This window comes from Vicugna pacos, chromosome 26, assembly GCF_048564905.1.
Source record: "Vicugna pacos chromosome 26, VicPac4, whole genome shotgun sequence".
Taxonomy (NCBI): Eukaryota; Metazoa; Chordata; class Mammalia; order Artiodactyla; family Camelidae; genus Vicugna; species Vicugna pacos.
Window position 1 is genome coordinate 25,090,292 of NC_133012.1, and position 22,604 is coordinate 25,112,895.

The 22,604-nt window shown below is 39.1% G+C and overlaps 1 long non-coding RNA gene across 1 annotated transcript in view; it reads left to right on the plus strand.

Annotated features, from left to right (window-relative positions):
- LOC140689518 (uncharacterized) overlaps positions 1 to 20,127 on the plus strand; it is a 33,600-nt gene extending 13,473 nt beyond the window's left edge. Inside the window, exon 3 of the long non-coding RNA XR_012064561.1 lies at positions 19,519 to 20,127. This is a non-coding gene — a long non-coding RNA (uncharacterized lncRNA). The remainder of the gene's footprint in view (positions 1 to 19,518) is intronic.
- The last annotated feature ends 2,477 nt before the right edge of the window (positions 20,128 to 22,604 follow it).

Here is a 22,604-nt window from a genome sequence, read left to right on the forward strand (position 1 = left end):
TATAGAAACATTTCCACATATGTGACATCATAAACCAAGGTTCAGCAAACTTTTTATGTAAAGGAGCAGGAAGTAAATATTTTAGACTTTGACAGTCATACGGTTTCTGTTGCAACCATTTAATTCTCCTGTTGTCTTGTGGAAGAAGCCATAGATAAAATGTAAGTGAGTGGGCATGTCTGTTTTCGAGTAAAACTTCATTTACAAAAATAGTCAGTGGTCCATATTTGGTCCATGGTCCATAATTTCCCAACCACTTCAAACTAGAATTAGTGGATCTATCATCTGTAACTCCATTTTAAATTACTGGACTTCAGAAGCCATGTCCTTATTTTGTTGTGTTTTAATATCTCCTCGCCAGTGCCTGGCATAAAATAGGTGCTTTACTCAAAGATTTTTTTAAAAATAATTATTTATTGAGCCTCTGCCAAGCACCAAAGCACCAGTAAAATGCCTACTCATATTCTGATGTAGCCTCTGCCTGCTCTTGCTTCTCTCCCCAAGGAAGAAAGATGGAGATTCTACCTGAAGAGTTAGAAAGGACTGAGCCCCTTCTAATACAAACAGCCCCGCTAATAAGCTTTATCTTCTTCCAGCATTTAGATCGCTTATGCTTCCTTTGCACCTTGCAGAAGCAGTTAACCTACTCCCAGTGCCACCAGGGCATGTTTTCACTCCTCGTTATCTGGCCCCATTCTCTGGACAGGACATTACAAGTTTCCTTGCATGATCATTTCACTTTGAACCTAATGGAAGGGTGGGTTCAGTTTCTGATCCTCCAAGTGTTTGAGCCAGGACGCTCTGTGTAACTCTGCTCCATTAATGATGAGGAAAGCAATGTATAATGTTTGATGAAGAGGATATCCTGTCCCTGCCCTGTCCCCCATCCCTGCCTTCACACGCCCATCACACGACTCCGCTAACCTCAACAAATACACCCTGATGGGATTTATGTTCCTAAGGCTCATCCTATCACAAGGTTCTATTAACTTCTTCACCATGCTGTTTCTGAGAGCATAGTAGAAAGTAATTTTCATCTTCAGCTCTCTTTACAGATAAAATAAGACAATTATAGTGCCATAAAATGGTCATTTTTGCTCACATTAAGAGACAGGGGGAGTCATTGCAAAACATCAAATTAATTCCATTGCTATCCTGGCCAATAAAGCAAGGATATGTAAACTCGTAAATTTTCTGTGCATGTTCCTTTGGGAAAAAAAATGTAGATGGCTACATCACAAACACTGAAAGCTCTACTCCGGTGTCCGTAAGAGTGTTTGTGTGTGTGCTTGTATATGAGAGAGGGAGAAGCTATAATATAAACACACTTAAAAACTGCTACATCTTAACCAAGGCAGGGTTGGCACTGCTTAACTGGCTTGGGTCACGTGGTAAAAATGACTACTTAGCCTTGTTTAAAATCAGAGCTTCCTATGTTGGCTGCTGGTGCAGATCCCACCTAGAGAAGCAAAAACAATGACCTGACAGCAGAGACATTAGGGATGGGTGTTGATGAAAAGATTTCCTTGTATTATTTTCATTTGGTTTCCTGCTTGCCTCATCGATGCTTGATAGACTTGGGTGCCAAAAAGTAGAGATTACTTTTATGGAGCATCTTGTGAATGTATTTCCTCTAAAACTTGATGATCTTCACCTTAGTGATCTAACAGAGCACGGTCTCCACCGCAATTAGAAACAAATGGCCGGGATGTGCGTAATCACAAAATGCCCCAGGGAAATAGGCTGAGGCAGCTCAGATAAGCTCCCGCCCACCTGCGGTCATTGTCTTCCAAGCTCCAGCGGGATGCCACCCACGGCTGTGCTGATACTCCTGTTGTCAGCATTCCTGGAGACAGTACTCTTCGTTCCAGTATGTGACTAGGACATATTTCTGCTTCACACTGGTAGCCTCTGTCTTCAAGTTCTGTGCCTTTTTCCCTTGGCCTCATTCTAACACCTGAGCAGCCCCATTCACTCTATACTGGGGTTTCCCAACTGCAGCATTTTTGACATTTGAGCTGCATCATTCTTTGTTGGGTGTAGTGGTGGTTACCAGCAGAAGTACACTAAAGAAATACTAAAGTGGGTTGATCGGAAAATAAAATTCATAGTTGCAGACAAGGAAATGCAAGAAGGAATACAGAGCAATGCAAAGGATAATTATGTGGAAAATCCAACTGAACACTGATTATATGACACAATAATTATAATATGCTATAGGCTTTTAAATGCATACCATTAAAATACATTAAAAACTGAAAATGTACTATTTGGAAGGAGTTAAATGAAACCCAAGACATGTCACAGGTCCTGACCTCGTCCACAAAAGGGGTAAAAAATACAAGTCAAATATGACTTTGATTGATCAAGAGTGCATCCTATCATCTCTAAGTGACCTTAGAAAATAAGAAAACATATAACCATGGTGTTTTAACCTAATGGACATGTTAAAAACAAAAACTATTCCCCTCACGCCTCAATCCTCCACCCCCTACCCCACCTCCACCCAAACTCTCCACTAACTAACATGTTTCAGAAAAGAAGTTGTGATCAGCTGTTCCAAGTGAGGGCCCTGGTTTGTGTTGATAAAGGTGGAGAAATGATCAAGAGGCTCAACAATCCAGAGTCACTAACGGGAGTTGTCTTAATGGCATAGGAGGGTGCGGATTTAATTGGAATGAGTTCAGGATAGAAAGGGAGAAGAGAAAAGGGGACAACACATACAGACAGCTTTGGGGGTAGATTCTTCAGTAAGAGGGAAAAGAACGTGAAAGATAGCTAGGGGTGAAGGCGAGATCAATGCCAAGATACTTTTTCACTCCAGAGGATAGTATAGGATGTTTGTACGCTGGTGGAAATGGTCCAGCAGAGAGAAAACTTAGTTCTGTGGAGAGGGAGGGGAGAAATTTCCGGAGCAATGACTCTGAGAGTAAAGCGATGGAATGCAGTGCACAAGGAACGGGTTGGCTTAGGAGGAGACAACTCATCCATCAAGACAGGAGCAGCGGCGGACGGCTGCAGAGCCGAGTAGGTTGGCGGATGTGGGTGGGACCAAGGAGGTTCTTTTCTGGTGGTTTTTATTTTTGCAGTGGTAGAAAAAGAATAAAATAGGATTTCCAGGCAGCATAAAAGATCACCGATATAAAGTGAGACTAGCCAACCATGCTCCATGTCTTTCTTCAACAGCCTGGATGCAAGTTTAAAAGAGAGGGGGCTTAAGCAGGTTTGTAATTATTTCAGATGGTGGGGAGGGGAGGGGATGGCTTTATCACAAGATTTAAACTGGGCAGGGGTGGAAGTGAGAAGCTCTGAGTGGTGAGGAGGGGGTGAAAAGCTGTTGGAATCAGTAGATTATGGGTCCTGATTAAAAATCACTATGTTTGGGTCCTTGAAGTAGAGACCTGGAAGCATCTGAGGTGGTGCTGGGAGACGTAGCTGACGAGAATAGTGGAGCTAGGTCGTGGGCAAAGGAAGCCTTACGTGATCAATCCATCAGTCTTAGAATTGTCAGTTAATTCTCATTTAACAGGTTTTCAGATCATTCTAAAGTTCAAACCTGATTGTGCCATTACTACAAGTCCTTTAGGCTACTCCTCCCAAGCTCTGGACTAGTTTTCAGGATAAAATTCAGGCTCAGGAGGTTGGCAGTAAAGTTCCTTCATTATCTGGTCTCTTCCTCCTCCAGCGTCAGCAATAACCTCCTCCCCCTCCACCCCTTTCCTAGACTGTGAACTGCGGTCAAAGTACATCATGGACGCTACTCTTTCTGGGACATAGCCCCACAGCCATGTCCCGTTAAACTGAGCTTAGACATAAGATCTGAGTTTAAACACTTAAGCTGCACGTTCACAATTAACAGCTTCCCACCGATCAGAAGCTCTTTGAGGGCACGGAGTTATCAGTCAAACTCCTCCTCTCCTGCTACCACTTCCATTTATTTGTGGATTAATTTCATTACTAAGTGAATGAATAAATACATGAATTAACCAATGTGCATCTACTTGAGACAGAAACCAAGCTAAGGATTTAGCCTTGAGATAGCAGTTAGAAATAGAGACAAAACAGTTCTTGCTGGTGAGAGGGAGTCTCTGGTGGTGGGAGTTGGACGGTGGGGGGGGGGAGTTGTGGGAAGAAGCTAACTTATCAGTGCATCCCAGTTCTTAAGAACACAGTCAGTAATATGTTAGTAACTAGTAGCCCAGTGGATGCAGTTGGATATTTATCAGTTAATTCCAAAAAGTGAGATATCATTCAAATTAAAAAAGAAGCTAGAAATGGTGTCAGGGTAGATTCTGCTAAATGCCAGCCACCTCTGGTAGTTTTGCCTGTAAGCTGACCATTCAGCACCTCTGTTAATTTTTTCCCCAATCTCAAAATGGCTGTAGTACAATCTCAGTTGTTTATATAAAAGAAGTCATTAATGTTTGGCAAGAAACTAGAAACCATGACGTTAGCTCTACCTTTATTTAAATTCTATTAAGCATCTTTGGTTTCTATGTTCAACTGTTTATTGGTATCTAGGTAGTTATTTAATTAGCTACCTGTTTAGTGAAGCCATTTATTACTGCCCAGATAGCCATAATCAAGGGCAAATAAAGTATGAAAAAGATTAAAACCAATTCATCAGCCAAATACGAGCTCCTATACAAAGGAGAGATTTAATTATTTCAGGTCTGGTATTGAGATTAGCCTGATTGACTTTCTGGCTTTGAATCAACAATCTTTTATCTCATTTTGAGATAACAATCTGGTGAGCGGTGGTCATATCCCTTGTTTTGCAGGCACAGTCAAGGGAAGGTATGTTCATTTACCTACCATCGCACCTGGCAAAACAAATTACTGCAGCAAGATGGAACACACTATAGTTTTCACTCTTTAAACTTCATTCTACACTAATTTCTGTGCTGTTTCAGGTCTTAAGAAGACCAGAGTTTGGGATTTTTTGTGATATTTATACAGAAAGTGGTTTTTTTGGGTTTTTTTTTTTTTTTGCATTATGGCATTTAGTCCAACAAACACTAATGTTTTGGAAAATGCTGACCTATGAGTTGCAGGAGAAAAAGAATTACTTAATTTTCTTGTTTTTTTTTTCCAAAAAATTTTTAAAAGGAGAAGTACAAACTGAAGAATAATTGAAATATTACACATTTTAATAAGACTCAAACTGAAAATATCAAACCCACAGCCAAAATATGTACATTTAAATCATGTACACATTACCAAATGATTTTCAAGTTAATGCAGGTTACCTCCACTTCTTTGGCTTCCAATTCCCATAAGATAAAGCTGCATCCTTACCATAGCATATCTGCCAGAGTTTCTTCTCACCGACCCTTCTCGTATCTTCAGCCCTGAGGCTTGCAAAATGTGCTGAACCTTCCATATCTTGTAATGTTCCTTCCATGATGAGACTAGTTTCCATTGCATGCAGAATCTGAGTTAACTTCATTTAAGAAGGAGATGTTTTTCCTAAGGAAGACTCAGCATGGAAGTGCCAGGAATTAGGGAGCAGAAAGGCATGTGGCAGAAGGATTAGCATGTGCTTAAACTGGAAACCAAAAAGGAAAACTCCAAGGAATTTAATATGATTTTACCACATTTTATTTTGTGTGGTTTTAGTTAACCAGAAAATTTGGTATGTAGAAACATAGTGTTATACAAACCAAACTGCATAGTGTGAGCTAAGGCTCTGTACACTCCAAGTGATTTTTTTCCCATATAAAACTTCAGTCTTTTTACCAACGGAAATATAGGTGTATCATTAAATGTTCACTCCACAACATCACTAAATCAGGTGGCTAAGTTAAGTATAAATAATGTCACTCATAGGATGACTGAGTTTTCCCCGTAGTAATTTTCAATAAACTGTCATACTGAGGTATTAGAAGACCAAGTGGTTGAGCTGACAGTGTTCAATGTCAGGCTTTTCTCTTTGGGTAATAGCTTTAGAAATGAAGACTATGCACAAATCCTGTCAGGAAAATGATGGGGCAGATTGACACCTTCACATGGTGTATTTTTATAACCATTGTAACACACTGAACTTGGTTCCTACAAAAGCATACTAGTTCACCATTTTGTATCTTTCTCACCCATTTAAACCATTTTCAAAATTCAAGTAACTGTGTTTCATTCAAAATATATAGTATATGACTATACCAACTCACTGTTTTATTCAAATATCTTTCCGTATGACAACTTAGCAGTTGAGAATGGGCAACTCGAATTTTTTCCTTTAAAACTCCTGAACAAAATTGGAAACTTGGAAAGATTATTGACATTTTTATTTGATTTTAATTTAAGATAATTTCTTTCATAGTCATTTAAGCTCTCATTTACACTTGAAAGCTGAGAAAGCTGCCCCAAAGTAAATCCTGCAAAGCTCTGAGACAGAAGTATTTCAGCTCAGTTCAACTAGGATTTCCTGATTGTGCGTGCTGGACACTAGGAGATTACAAGAGAATTAAGAGCATGGCTCCTGCCCTCAAAGGTTAATCTGATTGGGAGGACACAGCATATACACATGTGGTTCTGTTTCATACATGCTTATGTGTTGAATACCATACGTGGTGCTATAACTAATTAATGTAACGGTGTGCTTGAATAGAGGTTCAGTGGACAGGAAGTTATTTAAATCTTAATAGCAAAATAAAAGTGAGTTATGAGCATTGATACCATAAAGCATAAAATAAGATGTTATATTAAAAATGATAAGAGATTAGATATCAAAACTACAACAAGGCAAGCAAGAAAATGGCACTGCAGCTCCAAAATTCAAGAATATGCCATGAAAATAAATTTTTATGTATCAACAGGTGAGAGGAAAATTACGGGCACAGCAGTATCATGTATTACTGATGTTGAGATGCGCAAATCTGAAGAAGAAGGATAAGATCTTAACTTTTTGGAGGAAAAAGTTATTGCAGGAAAGGAAGCTTAGAGGCATGCATTACTTAACTACCCTGTGACCCACTCTCACAAAACCCACTCAAAGTATGAGGCTCCTCTAAAAGAATCCACTGTTTCCACCAGATAAGAGTATCCTATTTCAGCAGCATAGTTTAGATAATTGTGGTATAGCTCACATGGCTGCTTATGAGCTCAGATAGACCAATTCTTGTCCTCAAAACACTTACATCAATTCATATTAACTAATGTGATAATCTGCTTAAAATCCATCCCCACCACAAGATTGTATGATCCTTTAGTATAGCACCTACCACCACAACTGGTGGGTAGGAATTCAGAAATATTTGTTGAACAAATGAATAGAGAAAGGAAGGCAGGAAAGAAGGAAGCAAGAATCACCCATTCTGTAAAATTTGAAAGACTTCTGCAGGAAGCCCTCTACAGCTTCCCCAGTTGGAAGTGATCATGTCTTCCCCAGTGATCTCTCTTCCCTTGTACCTCCATGTCCCTTGTTATCCAGGTCTGCTTTTTATTACCTTTAATTCATCCAAGCCCACCTCCCTCACCATAATGGAAGTCATGAATGGTGATCTGTTTTCCCACAGTGTCTACTCAGTATATTGAACAGCAAAGTTACTGAGTATTTTTGTTTGTTTTTGTTTTTTTTCACTGAACTGAATTAGATAAGGTGATGGTAGCCTTTATGCATAATCTGTCATTTTGGGAGGCCCAGAATTTGGAAGGAACCATGCTGGAAGGCCTGGAGAAAACTGTATGCTTTGTTACAGCTAATTCAGAAATACAAAGTTCCATATGTAGCTTGCCTGCACACGCTGTTCTGCCATTGCAACAGCCCATTTAACAGGGAAACTCTCTAAGGAAAAAAAAATTCAAACATGCCAACTAAATACACTGTCTTCTGTCTTTAAAATATAAACCACATGCTTTTTATGTTTTAACAGACTCTGGACTCCATCAGCAACTTTGAATACAGTGAACTTAGAGTACCCCCAGGTTTGGAATTTCAAACGCATTGTTGGTCATATACCTGCGTTGACCCATAGTAGGAATTCTGACTGCTTTCCCAGGAGTGGGACAGGGTTTCATGATTAGTCCACGCTCTTTCACCTCATTCCTTTGTGGGCCAAAGCATCTGGGAGATGCATAATGTGGCTAAGGAACAAATCACCATCCACAGTCCGTCCTCCATGGACGCAGAAACCAGACCCACCAACTGGGTCTCATTAGCTCCATGTCCTTACCAACTGGGCCATCCCACCCACACTGAATTCATTCAACTGTCCGCAGGAAATGCCATATTGGAAAACCAGCTCATCAGAATCCCAAAAAGGGATTCAAAATTTGGGATATTTTTGGCAGACTCTAGTTTAATACAAATTACTAGAATTTGTAATTATGGAATTAAGATAGCAAATGCTATACTGCATGCTGTTAGTAGTGTTTTCAAAAGATAACTTCCTTATCTTACTACTACCTAATTTCACAAAGTTCAGAAATAAGAGACTTGGTCATCGAATGCTTGCGGTCCAAGGAGCCAAGGATGAGAAGGTGGTTGATCCACGGCCTGCGCTACACCCTGAGTTGTTTCAGAACCTTCTGGCTATAGTGGGTTGCCCTTCAAGAGCTGTGACAGAAAATTCCATCCTGTTCTTTTTACTAGGACCTCTGATGCCTTACTTTTATCTCCATTTCAAGGTCTAAGGGACAGAAGTGTACTGGACAAGGGGATAGTTCATCTCGAAACAATGTTATCTATTGTCCCACTCAAATGTAACTCCTCTTCCACCCTGAGGTCCCCATGAACCCCCACAGGAGCCACTGCCTTAACTAAAAGCTCTCCTAGCTTTGCCTGCTCTGTGTGAAACCTAAGAGATACGACTTCCAAAAACTAAAAATAGAACATTCCTGCTTCTACCCCCAAAATAAATAAATGTCCAGTTCCCTGGCATCATAACAAATTAGACTTAAGGACCCTGCAATAGTTCTAGGGTATTATGTGTGTGGCAATTGATGGATTATATATACTAGCACTGATGTTTTAGAGGTGGGGGAGGAATCTTAGATACCAGCCAGTCTAACTGCTTCATTTTCAGAGAAAGAAATCAAGCTTCCACAGCTAGCTGTGGAACAGGGACCAGAGTCCACATGTGACAGGTTGCTCGCCCCACACCCTGCCCTCAGCCCTGTACTGTGCCATTCTTGAATACACTCTGAAGGAAGCAAACAGTGGGTTCAATGTGATGGCAGATAATGAGCACCTCACTGCTGTCCATTAGAATAAGGTCTCAGGAAATGGGAGGAACAGAAAGGCCAAGTGACCCATGCAGAGTACGAAGGTGATTTGTAGCAGAGCTAAGATAGAATCTGAGCTTATTAATTCTTGCTGTCTTTAGAGGGTGCTGAGTTAAAGAGCCCCTCCTGATAGATTTAGATGTAGACATTTGGATCTCAACTGAAAATTGTGATCAGACTTCTAAAGCCCAGAACAGACAGCCAGTCAGGTAAGCAGCAAGTCTTATACAACAGGGCTTTTAAAAGGTGGCGTATTTCTGCTTGGTGTGACACACGCCATACCAAGTCCTGTTGTTCCAAATCTGAGAATCTGGAGTCTGATGTCCTGCAGAGTAATTGTTCTCACACGATGCACAATATATTACTCCTCCCTCAGCTTCGTCCACAGATGGCAATGAAAGTGCTTGTTCCTGCTTTGCACCTTGAATTGTGAGCCCTCCCCAGCAATCTAATAGAACTGTATGATGAAGAAATTGCATAATGTTATTATAATGAATGAGAAGCAGCACTACCTGGGGTCTCATCTGTTTCCAGCCAACCTGGCTTTTCAACATGAATAATATCCTAAAGCCCAAACTGCATTGCGTTGCTTCGTTGCCTGGTCTTCTGAGTACTGATCACAATTACCATCTGTATTATGGTGTGATTTATCTATATTTGATGCCCTAAACAAAATTTTCTCTAGCAAAAAAAAAGACTAATTGTGCCTCATGGCCACATCGCTCATATTACAAATGCTTAATTTCTGATAAATATTCTGGGAGCAATTCCAGAGAATATTGGCTGGAAAACAAAGTAAAAAATTTAAAAGGGGGCTTTGTAATTCCTACTTTGGCAAACAGTGAAAAACATTTTAAACTTTTAAAGAAAAAAATACTACAAAGATTTCAGTGTAATGAAGTTTGAGATGAATGCTTGAAATTCTTTTAGTTTAGGAACCAAAATATGTAATAATGTAAATGGAAATGTTATGTAAGAATACTTCATGGTACAAACATAACTGTTTAAATAGCTTTCTTTTGAATTTTTACTTCTGAATGCTAATGACCCTAAAAAACATTTTTCCTAATATTTCTGATATAGTTACTCCAGAATGACAAGTGCTGTTTCATTCTGTCCACCTGCAAAATGTCAAGCTTTAAAATGATTAGTGCCATCCATATTCTTGAAGAACGTTTATCTTTAGGCTTAAAGATTTTTTTAGATTTCAGTGTTATTAGCCATGAATTTAGTAGAATTTTCCAATGCTGCTTGCAAGAAAAAAAGTGTTGCAAATATATCTAATTTTAAACTTTAAAAATTTTGCTGGTATTTTCTTTTCTTTTCCTTCGTACTAGCTACATTTATATTTGTTGCATTGTAGGATTGCCTTCACAAGTCCTGGTGCCTCCATAAAAGAAATCCAGGTTACGTTTTTTTAAATTCCCATACTTAACAGTTACTGTTTCCTGTAAGAGGAATTATCTTTAGGTACACTAGCACTATTAGGAAACTGAATATTATTCTGTAATTTTTGTTGAGTGCAAATATCAACCATGCCAGTTGCTGCGTAAGTTTGAGTTGGATTGTGCCTGTGGAAGCAGGGTCTTTTGTTGAAGATCAAGGGTTGGAGCTAACTCTCCCATTCAGGAAGAGAGTGCCTGGAGAATTAAAACAGTAAAATAAAGTCAGGGAAAGGAATCAAAAACAATGAATAATCTCTCCCTGCTCCTAAAACTTGCAGGTTTTAGGCTTGTTAATTTGAGCCAGTGGCAGGAACATAAGCCTTTGTGGAAGCTCATTACATCCTAGAAAGTGGGGGTGATATTTCATGGGACTGTGGTGAGAACTGGAGGAGAAAACACGCAGAGAACATCGAAAATGTCTGGCACACTAAAAGTCCTGACTAAATGATAGTGATCATTTTCATTATTATTTATTGTTATTTCTAATAATTTACAGCAGATTCCTTCAGTTGAATAACCAACAAGAAAGTAAAAAGAGGGTGGACTGATCCGCTGGCAAGTTATAATTTACAGTTGCTTTTAAGCAGTAAGCTTTCTCCTTTTTTTAATTAAACCTGTGTCTCACTAGACTTGATAAACACAATGATTCATACACGCAAACCACTGGACTTCAGAGCAGTGTTGGTCTTGGGACTGGGACATCTTTAAGGGAAACGCTGAACAAGAAAGGACAATTTAGAAAACGTAACATGACAATGAGACAACCAGAATGTCTGGTAAACAGTAGAAACGCCCTGTCTTCTCAGGTGTCTGTCAGGTCTTCCAAGTGCATGCTCAAATGATCGAACTTGATCCCATAAAAATCCTGTGAGGACAGCAGACCCCATTCGGGTGGTCAAAGCCAGGTTCCTGGGAGGCATCCAGATTCCCCCATGTCTCATCGGGTGCCCAGTAGGAGACTGGGGTCAGAACGCAGGTGTTCTCCCTCCTGGAGTCCCCACTAACCCTAGGCTGCCTTTTATGAAGTGTTCACATAAATAACCATTCGACACATAAAAACTGAATAAACTTCTGCGCATTTACAGGTAAGACAGAAGGGTTCATTGCCTTCAGCAGTCTTTGTAATTGGGGGAAACACAATTTCATGAGGCACAAACTCACTTCACCGCTGCGTATGGCTTAACCATCCTTGTGTGCAGAAGGAGACCACCAAAGATGCCTCCATCGTTTTGCCTCTTTTCTTTGAGTATGGAAGTTGTAAAAGGATAATGAGAGAAAAGAAAAAAGTCCGCAGGAGAACATGAAGGTAGAAACTCAGTAACACAGAAAGTCATCTTTAAAGATGCTCTGCTCTTCCTTCTTCTGGCGTGCTAAGGTGCACCCCTTTAACCTCCCTCTTTTCTGTAATACTCGTCAGCTGAGGAAACTAAAAGGAGAAGGACTTACACGACAGGGAGGATGTAAAGTACAATTCATAAATTTATCTGGGCCCATTTTCTGCTTTAATCAAGCACAAGTGTAAGAGGTGGTCTGTTTTCACAACCTGTTGAAAGTGACTGTTTCCATCACGTTATTCATATAACACAACCAAATGTCCTCTTACTATTTCTAATCTAACTAACCAGCTTGAACTTGCTTGTGTCTCCCCCACATTTCTCTGTAGGTGTATGTAACAACCTATCACTGCTTTAAAGTGTTGAATTACTGTTTTCATGACATTATTCTTTCTGGAGTTAACTTTATCTTTGCTTGTTTGCATAATTCCTCTCTTCTTGTTTTAAATTCCTTTGTCAAAATATAGTCCTATTTATAACAATAAATACAATTTTTTTCTATTTGACAAATTTCACTGTGGCCAAATCCGGCAAAAATATTTCTGTATATATGAATATGCCAATAACTGATGTCTGTCTGTGATCAATTCTGGAGGAAAAAGCACATTTTTTAAAGGAACCTGTTAGGTATTAGCATTTTGGCATAAGTCACCCAACTGGGAATTGTCTTCTCTGTTATCATAGTTTCTTAAACCTATTAATTCAGTTCATTACAAGAAAATACCCTTTTTATGGAGCATCCAGCATATGAACATGCTTTTTCTTTTGAGTCTTGAGAAAAACAAAAGTAATCAAGCTGCTTTGAATTTTAAACAGAAAACCATGCTCGTGAATTCAGATAATGAAAGTAATTAGTCACAAATTTTAACTCTGCAATGGAGTATGAAGATGAGATGAGAAATGGACTTTATAAACACTCCATGGACATGTTGCTGAGAATTTTTCAAGCTTTGCTGGTCACATGGCCATTTAAAATAAATCTGCCCTTAACAACGTTGACTCAGAGATCCTAAAAAAAAAAAAAAAAAAAAAAAGACAATTGTTCATAACATCAACTCATCCTTACTTTTAAAACAAAATAGTTTGCTATTATAATTTCTTCTTAAGCAATGTGAGTAGAGATAACACTGGAAATCTTTTCCAAAGAAATGAGATTTCCTCTCATTGTGAAGATGAAAGCACTCCCTCTTAGTCACAGTGAGTAGGGGCAAAAATCAGTCATTTGATTGTTTCTTGGATTTAGGTGTGCCTTCTAAATTGGATGGCATTCTCAGACACTCAGGATACAAGACAACGACTTTCTCTAAACAGTTCCTAAATACAAAAATAATACTTAGTGAAGAGTTGTATGTTCAAAAGACAGTAACATTTAAAATGGCTCCTGAGGGCTCAAAACAAAAATCAGCTAGTAAAACTAATCCCAAAGAACCAAACTGAAGTTTAGTATTCTTAGCTAGGTGACACTGTCATTAAACTAGAATTTTGGTTTTAAAATAAGGTAGAAGGTATCTTTGCAGTAGAAGGGAACTCATTTCTGTAATATAAATAAGCCTTCTAATGGCAATGGTGAAGTATATCGATTTTAAAGAATAAATGATACAACTGTCATTTCCTAAGTATAACACTCTACTTTCTTGAGCCTTGTTTTATGGTGTATTTGCTGATCCTGGAAAATGATTCACGTGCTCTTGAGAAAAACGTGTGTTTTGCTGTTGCTGGGGATAGTGTTGTACATATAGATGGATAATAAGTCAGCACTGCTCTGCATGCGTATAAGATTTTAATAAAATTTTTCTTAAAAAGAGGAAAAAGATAATATGGACTTTCCAAAATTTGGGAAAATCTTTAATCTCATTAATAATCAGAATGGAAATTTTAGCAACTAGATACTGATTCTTTCCCTGAAAATTAGCGAAGATTTTTATTCCTATGTTTAATGAAGTACCCAGTGTGGTTAAAGGCGCGGCACTCCCCCTCACTGTTGGTGGGAGCAATTTGGTACAACTCTTTCAAAAAACAATTTGGCATCCCATAGTTTTACTTCTGTTCCAAAATTATATTAAAGTGTTATTTGTAAGAGCAAAAATCAGAAATAACTAAAATGTAACTCTTTACAGTGATGTTTATGAAGAGTTCATAAGAAAACGTAGAAAGGAAGCAGGAGATATTAACTATTATTTAATTTCTTAAATAGAATTTGCCCCAAGAACGCAGCATGGCAATGCTTCACCATCAGAAATCCTCTCCATGTAACTCACCGTGTCAGAGAGTAACCATGTACGGTGACAGATAATTTCAGGACGTTTCAATATCTCATTCCAGTTAACTTGCCTTGTGACTTGATGTGCCTTCAGAAAATGGATCGTCTAATCATCTCCCTCTCTTTGGGGCCCAGAGTCCATGCTTAGCTGGGCAGCTGAGGAGCTAAAGTGGGGCAGGGTCTGGCGTCCGCGTCTGTGCCCTCATTCTTGCTCTTTCTCACATAAAGACTCAGCAAATAACAAAGTCAGATGAGACACCTTGAGGCTGAGTGCATGCAAAGCATCTGTGAAATCTCTGCAGGCGTCCGTAATTTTTCAAAAGCTCTTTCACAAATTAGTAATAGAAGAGTGCTTGTATTAATACTTCTGAACTCGTGGTGGATATGGAAAATTGACTCAGTACCCATTTAAATACCCTCTGGTAGAATTCAGCTAAGGATCAGACAGCTAAAAGCTGTATTTTCTGTGCTTTTATTAAAGCTGGAGTTCTGCGTGGGACCTGGCTTCTGCTACCCAGATGTATTACAGGAGAATGGAGGTAAAATGGTAGAGACTGGCTGGTGGTGGTGGCGGTCAGGTTCTTTGGGGGCAGCAGAGTCAGGTCTCAGAGCATCTGGTCCCAGAAGACCTGGGTACTGAGTGGCAGGCAGCTGCGGTGGTGCTGTGCTGTGGTTGGACGTTTCCCAGGCTGGTCTGCTCCCAGTTAGGCAGTAGCCAAGCCCAGGTGTCTGACTTTCTTGTAGATATTATGTTTTACTGAACCTTCTCCTGCTTAAATTGGCTAGACAGAATCTATGGTCTGCCCCAGAGGACCACAAATGATACAGCCACAAGCCCCAAACCTCCACAAACATCATAATTAATGGAGGAATATTAGAATTCGCCTCTTTTAAAATTAGATGTATACTAAGCAAGATCAAAAAACATAGTACTGAATAAAAAAGTAGAAATGTTTAAAGAGTAATTTAAATGTGGAGAATGTGACTCTCACAATTATGCATGAGATTATCAGAGACATCACCTGACATCCACTACATTCATGACATAAGATAATCCTCAGACTCAAACACAATTATCCAAAGAAAAATCATACTCCCAGGACCCAGGAAATTTTGTTGATAAATATCTCAGCCGAATCTCATACTTACTGTAGGTAAGGACCTCTCTGGGCTCTGCATGAGGGAGGATCTATGGGGAAAATCTAACTTAAGCTTTTCCAGGAAGCCAATCCTTCTAGGCCAGTCGCCCAGACTCTAAGATCTGTGAATTTTATAGGAAGGAATCTCTGAGCAAGAGGCTAAGTTTGACCATCTACCCTTACCACTTCTGGGGGTAAAATCTACTTATGCTTAGTGCCTTCCCTCTGGAGGGAAGGCAGGCATTGCTGCCTTCTTGAAGAGTTTAGAAATCTGCAAAAGAGGCAGTGTAGTCACCAGTCTTATTCAAGGTACCTTTCTTTTCCATCCATTCCATTAAAAATTGCTTGATTTTCGTCTCCTCCGAACCGGATGTTTCTGGCACCCCAATGATACTAGTGTCACAGTGTTTTTCAGACCTGGACCACAGCGGCCGTTTGCACTGCCTCTGGCTGTTACGGCTTAGACCTAGAAAACCTGTTCTAGAGATGACTCCTCCCACGTATGCAGTTCACTCTCTACATTTAATTTGAGAGCACGTGGTGGGGCCTGGCTTGAGAGCCACCGTACAGGGCCTGGAAGCCAGTGTCTTATCCTTCAAAGCCCCTTCCTTGCCTCTGCACGCAGGACGGACTTTGTTACAGCTCACCCGGCCCTGCTTACCTAAGCTTGGCACTAGTCACCTAAAACTAAAACCTCACTAAGCCTCTGTTCTATGAAGGCTTGATTTCTGCTCTCTGTCTCTATAGAGACAGCATCTTTCCTGTGGACAAGTCTGTCATAAGTGGCAGTCACTTGTCAAGATCAAAGTCTCACCACGCCTAAGATTTAAAACCGTCCACCCAGGTGGAGGTGATAATGTGCCAACCCCAGGCCTGCCCAACACGCATCACAGTGGAGCGCCATGGTGACAACACGGGTCTCGTGCAAGCTCGGCCAAGGTCATGAGCTGCGTTGCTTCTGATTTCCTCCACCTGCCTGCCAGCGTCTCCTGCCCCAGATGCAGGAAATCCTATCAGCCTCTTGATTTGAACACACCCTCCAAAACCTGCAAGCTCACCCATGGCGTCTATCCCCGCCAGCCTCACCTCCGGAGAGGCAGAGGGGCCCTGGAAAGAAAGGCTGCAGAGATATTCTAGTGACCTCAAGTGGGAAAGTTCCTTAAAAAATACCCCAGGCTGTTGCCTGAGGTGAGGGAGAAGATTTAAGGAGAGGAACAAGCAAATGCACACTGAAGGGACTGCATCTGGATGATATATTCTGTTAAGACAACAGTAAGGTTGTTCACGTACATTTTGAGAAATGCAGACTTACATTAAGCTTCCTTGGAGGAGGTGCTGTATTAAAATGCTTAAACATTTTTCACTTTATGGTTCAAATAACCCAAAGCACAGAAGAATGGACACATCTATCTTTCTATCAACATCTACATTGATTGAAAAAGGAGACTCTGAGTTCAACTGAGCAGACTTCAGTTGGCTTTATCTGAGCTTCAATAGCTGGAAGAATGGGAGAACAATCCAGATGAAGAGGACTGATCTGGAATCCATCATTTATGTACGTGCAGTCATCAGGTGTCCACTGACCAGAGCAGACGGGGCAGACAGCAATTCACAAGGCAGGGAGAATGAAACGTGCCTGAGATGGGGGAAGGAATGCTGGCATCTTTAGGGTTTGGGGCGAGAGAGAACTGCATTGTAATCTGCATTACTGAGGGGATTCCCGGGTGAAGAGCTCCAAAGACAGGCGATATTTCGGTTGCCTTGCTGATTTTGAACTATTTGTCCCTTGAAGGGCTCTAACCTACGCTTGTGTAGCTGTGCACGGGGCAGTCTTGCACCACCTGAGGCGGTAGCTATATACATGGACAGTTTTCATTTTTCCGTGAAGCCCATGTAGAAGAGGCAGTGGGCACAGTCACTGTAATCAGTGACGCTGTTTTACCTAAGTTTTTTCATAGCACGGATGTTGACGTATTACAAAGCTCTCAGCACAGAATAAGCAGATGAAAGCGCCTTTCCCCTTTCTCAGTGGGAAGGAGAATTAATTTTAGGCTTTAGCACCTAAAATCAAATAGCTGGAACAGTGTTTAATGGACTGAAACCCTGAACTCTTAACTGCTGCACCTCTACGATGTTTTGAGATGGTTCCACTAAAGTTTATTTTTTGCATTTCTTACTGCTGTACCTTAATGACCACTTGTACATGAGCTAAAACTAGTGAATGCCCTGAACTAAACAGCTTTGAAGCCTCGGAGTTGTGTATTGTTTGTGCTAAGTTTTTATACTCCCTAGCATGGGAGGTGGACTGAAAGGAGACACAATAAACATTCTAGAAAGGGAGCAACTGGCAGGCTGGGAGATGGAATTAGACGGTAGTAAGAATTAGATGACTTCCTACTCGCTACATTCAGTGAGTTCTAAGAAAACTCTCCCATCAAAACCTGGCGAAACATTCCACCCTGTATAGTTTTCAGCAAATCACTTTTGGATTCAACTAAAGGACTGATTTCTGCAGATTCCTGCCATGATGCCTTTTATCCTGATCACCCTTTGTGAAAATTAAAAAGTAATGTTTTAGTCACTCCCTGAACTCAGATAACCCTTCTTGAGTTATCTCTCCATCCAATCAGTGCCTGATGTCTCTGCTGACTTCCCTGTAATAGCTGAGTTGTTTACATTTTCTCAGGGCATATTTTACAGAGAATTTATCTGTTTAGCAGTGAGAACAATAAGGGATAGAAGAATGGATAAGCTGGTAAGAACTACAATTTTGTATTTGACCCCACTGTCCATATCATCCTTCCTGTCCATACCATCAGAAGTCTCACAGGCAGATAATCTACCTGTAAAATAAATTTACATTTATTTTTTTTTACATTTTTTATTGATTCATAATCATTTTACAGTGTTGTGTCAAATTCCAGTGTTCAGCACAATTTTCCAGTCATTCATGGACATATACACACTCATTGTTACGTTTTTTTCTCTGTGTACCTTTACATTTAAATTATTTAATACAACACTTAGTAAATTTAATAAACCTTCATAACTACTGCTTTCAATTTGACAGTATAAAAATAAGGAGAAATAAATAAGAGCCATATTTAATTCTCACTGATTACCTACCTGCATGAAGACATCACAGTCAGGTTTTGTGGCTCTTGGGAATTCATTATAAGGCAGCTGTAATAGAACATGACAGATACCTTGACAACAAACATTCTTTCTTGAAAGTGGATTCCAAAAGGTTATAAATGTAACAGGCAAGAAGAATGCATGGGTGACTTCAAAAGCCAAAGATTACCAACATGTGGGCCAGAAATAGTAAAAACAGCCTGTATGTTGCATGAACAGGGTGTAGTTGCTGGCAGTCAAAGTCAAAACATAAAGTAACTCAAAACCTGAAGCATCTGTTAATAAAGAAGGAAAACACACATTTCACCAAATGTGGCAACAGCACTGATGAATGATTTACACTCGTATTATCTGAAATATTATGCTTTGCACCCTTCACGATGAGAGAAGACCATCCATCAGGGAATCACACTCAAAAGGCATTGACTTTGAAAGAACGTGTCTGGTACGCAGATCCTGCTGATTCAGAATTTTAAAAACATACATTAAAAGTATAGTAATTCTGAGAATTCTCAACAATGGAGTGTCATTAGCTAACACTGCTGTCTACCTTATCTATCTAAAGATTCCATATAGGAAATACCATAGAGCTGGTACACTCTGTATGAGCAGAGTTCTCTGATCTTCAGTTTAATACACTTGGGCAGAATCACCTAGTTAACAAATACATATTCACAGGGGTCGTGACCAAGAAGTATCTACAAACCAAGAGAATAATGTTCCTAGAATATCCAGAAAAGGGTCATGATCCCAGTAAAGTTCCGGAACCAGATTCCCCGGTGTCAGATTCTGGCTGTGCTCCTTCTTATCTGTGCTGTCTTAAAAGAGTTATGTGTTTTCACTTTCTCACTCGAAAAGTAGTACTAATCTCGTAAGTCTACTGAGAAAGAATGCTGCAACAACAAAATTAACAAGTGTGTAATTGAATGTCTATAAAAATAATATACTAAAATTGTTTCTTTTTAAATATGTCACTACACCAGTCAGAATGGCCAACATTCAAAATTCCACAAGTGACAAATGCTGGAGAGGCTGTGGAGAAAAGGGAACCCTCCTGCACTGCTGGTGGGAATGCAGTTTGGTGCAGCCACTGTGGAAAACAGTATGGAGATTCCTCAAAAGACTAGGAATAGACTTACCATATGACCTAGGAATCCCACTCCTGGGCTTGTATCCAGAAGGAAATCTACTTCAGGATGACACCTGCACCCCAATGTTCATAGCAGCATTATTTACGATAGCCAAGACATGGAAACAGCCTAAATGTCCATCAACAGATGACTGGATAAAGAAGAAGTGGTGTATTTCTACAATGGAATACTACTCAGCCATAAAAACCGACAACATAACGCCATTTGCAGCAACATGGATGCTCCTGGAGAATGTCATTCTAAGTGAAGTAAGCCAGAAAGAGAAAGAAAAATACCATATGAGATCGCTCATATGTGGAATCTAAAAAACAAACAAACAAACAAAGCATAAATACAAAACAGATATAGACTCACAGACATAGAATATCAACTTGTGGTTGCCAAGGGGGCGGGGGGTGGGAAGAGATAGACTGAGATTTCAAAATTGTAGAATAGATAAACAAGATTATACTGTATAGCACAGGGAAATATATACAAGATCTTATGGTATACACTGGAGTTTGACACAACATTGTAAAATTATTATAAATCAATAAAAAATGTTAAAAATAAAAAATTAATAAAAATTTAAAAAAAGATCTTATGGTAGCTCACAGAGAAAAAAAATGTGACAATGAATATATACATGTTCATGTATAACTGAAAAATTGTGCTCTACACTGGAATTTGAAACAACATTGTGAAATGATTATAAATCAATAAAAAAATTTTTAAAAAAAGTTTACCATTCTTACACGTGACATTTAATGTAGTACTTTGTGTCACCCTACAAAGAATAAATCTAAATTGAAGAAGCAAAAAAAAAAAATTGAAAAAAATTGCGACTCAGATTCTTCCCCCTTTTAAGTCCTATATACGTATGTAATTTCTAATAAGCAACCATTAAGTTTTCTCAAAAATATTAACTGATTATATTTTAAATAAAATATTATCACCAAATAATTTCATAAACAAATTTAAAAACTACTCCCAAAGCAAAATACTGTTTTTAGCGTGGGATGTGGGAGTATTTTAACCTAGCTGATATGCTGAGGATTACGGATTCTAAAATTAAGCATGCCTAGCATCTGAAATAAAGTGTGGCTCAGGAGAGGATAGAAAACAATACAGGAATCTAGTGAGAGAGATGATATTTTAGCCAAAGGTGAAGATAACATACACAGTTCTTCATCCATTTTTCTAACTGTTCATTTCCAATACACAAGCATGACAGTATCTGAATTGTTAAGCCCACTCACCAAGGAAACCAACTTTATCAGCTGCAGTCCGTGTGTGCAGTTGCATTTTTGTTTTTAGTCTTACAGGCTCTGTTCATCTCCAAAGTAACTTAGGTCAGCACCTTCGTCCCACCCCTTCAGTAAGGATGTTTCATATATATATGTGTAGGTATATATACATATATATATACACACACACATAGATTATTTTGTTACACTCCCCACTTCATCCTGAGATTCCCCCACTTCCACAAAGATGATGTAAAATTAGCACACATTAAGGTTCATTCTCTGCTGTAAAGTTCTGTGAGCTTTGCCAAATGCATAGTGTTATATACCCACTATTAAAGCATTACACCGAGTTGTCACCATCCCAGAAACAAAACCCTGTGCTTCCCTGTGCTTCCTGTATTCAGCGCTCACCCACAGGAACCTCTGGCAATCACTGATCTTTTTATTATCTCTATAGTTTTTCCTTTTAAAGAGTGTCATATGATTAGACTCAAACAGTTGGTAGACTGGCTTCTTCCAGTTAGTAATATGAATTTAAGTTATTCACATCTTTTTGTGGCTTAATAGTTCATTTATTTTTGTTGGTGAATAATATTCCATTGTATGGGTGTACCAGAATTTGTTTATCCATTCTTCTTTTAAGAGATACCTTGGTTTCCAGACTTTGCCAATCATGAATTAAGCTGCTATGAGCATTCATGTGCAGATTTTTGTGAGGATGTAAGTTTTCAAATCAATTGGACAAATCAAGGAGCATGATTGCTGGACCTTGTAAGACCATGTTTACCTTTGTATGACACCACCACGCTGTCTTCCAGAATGTCTGTACCATTTTGCCTCCCCTCCAGCAATGCATAATTGCTGTTGCTCCACAATTGCAGCAGCAATTGGTATTTTGAGTTTTTTGGATGATAGCCATACTAAATAGGTGTGTAGTAGCATCATTTTGTTATTTTAATTTGCAATTTGTCTAATGAGAAATGATTTTTGGCATCTTTTCATATGCTTAATTTCCATTCGCCTATTTTCTTTGCTAAAATGTCTTTTCAGATCATTTGCCCGTTTTTTGATTGGGTTGTTTGTTTTCTTATTGTTCAGTTTTAAGAGTTCTTTGTATATTTTGGATACAAGTTATCAGATATGTGCTTTGCAAATACTTTCTCCCAGTCTCTGGCTTGTCTTCTCATTCTCTTAACAAATTCTTTCACAGAGAAAAAGGTTTTTTTAAATTTTATTTTAATGAAGTCCAATGTATTAATTTTTTCTTTCACGGATCATGCTTTGGGTGTTGTATCTAAAAACCATCACCAGATGCTAGGTCATGTAGAATTTCTCTTATGTCTTCTTACATAAGTTTTATTCATTTTTTATTTAGATCTATGATATATTTTCAGTTAATTTTCATGAAATGTGTGTGGTCTGTATTTAGGTTCATTTTCTTGCTGGACAAGCAATTTTTCATTGTAAGCTCATTGAATTGCTTTTGCTCCTTTGTCAAAGATCAGTTGATTGTATCTCATTTATCAACTGTATATTTTTTTACCAATGCTAGCTGTTTTTATTGCTGTTACTTTTATGGTAAGTCTTGAAACTGGGTAACGTGAGTCCTCCAACTTTGTTGTTTGTTCTTAGTGTTGTGTTGTTGGCCAGTGTAAGTCTTCTCACTTTCCATATAAACTTTTGAGTAAG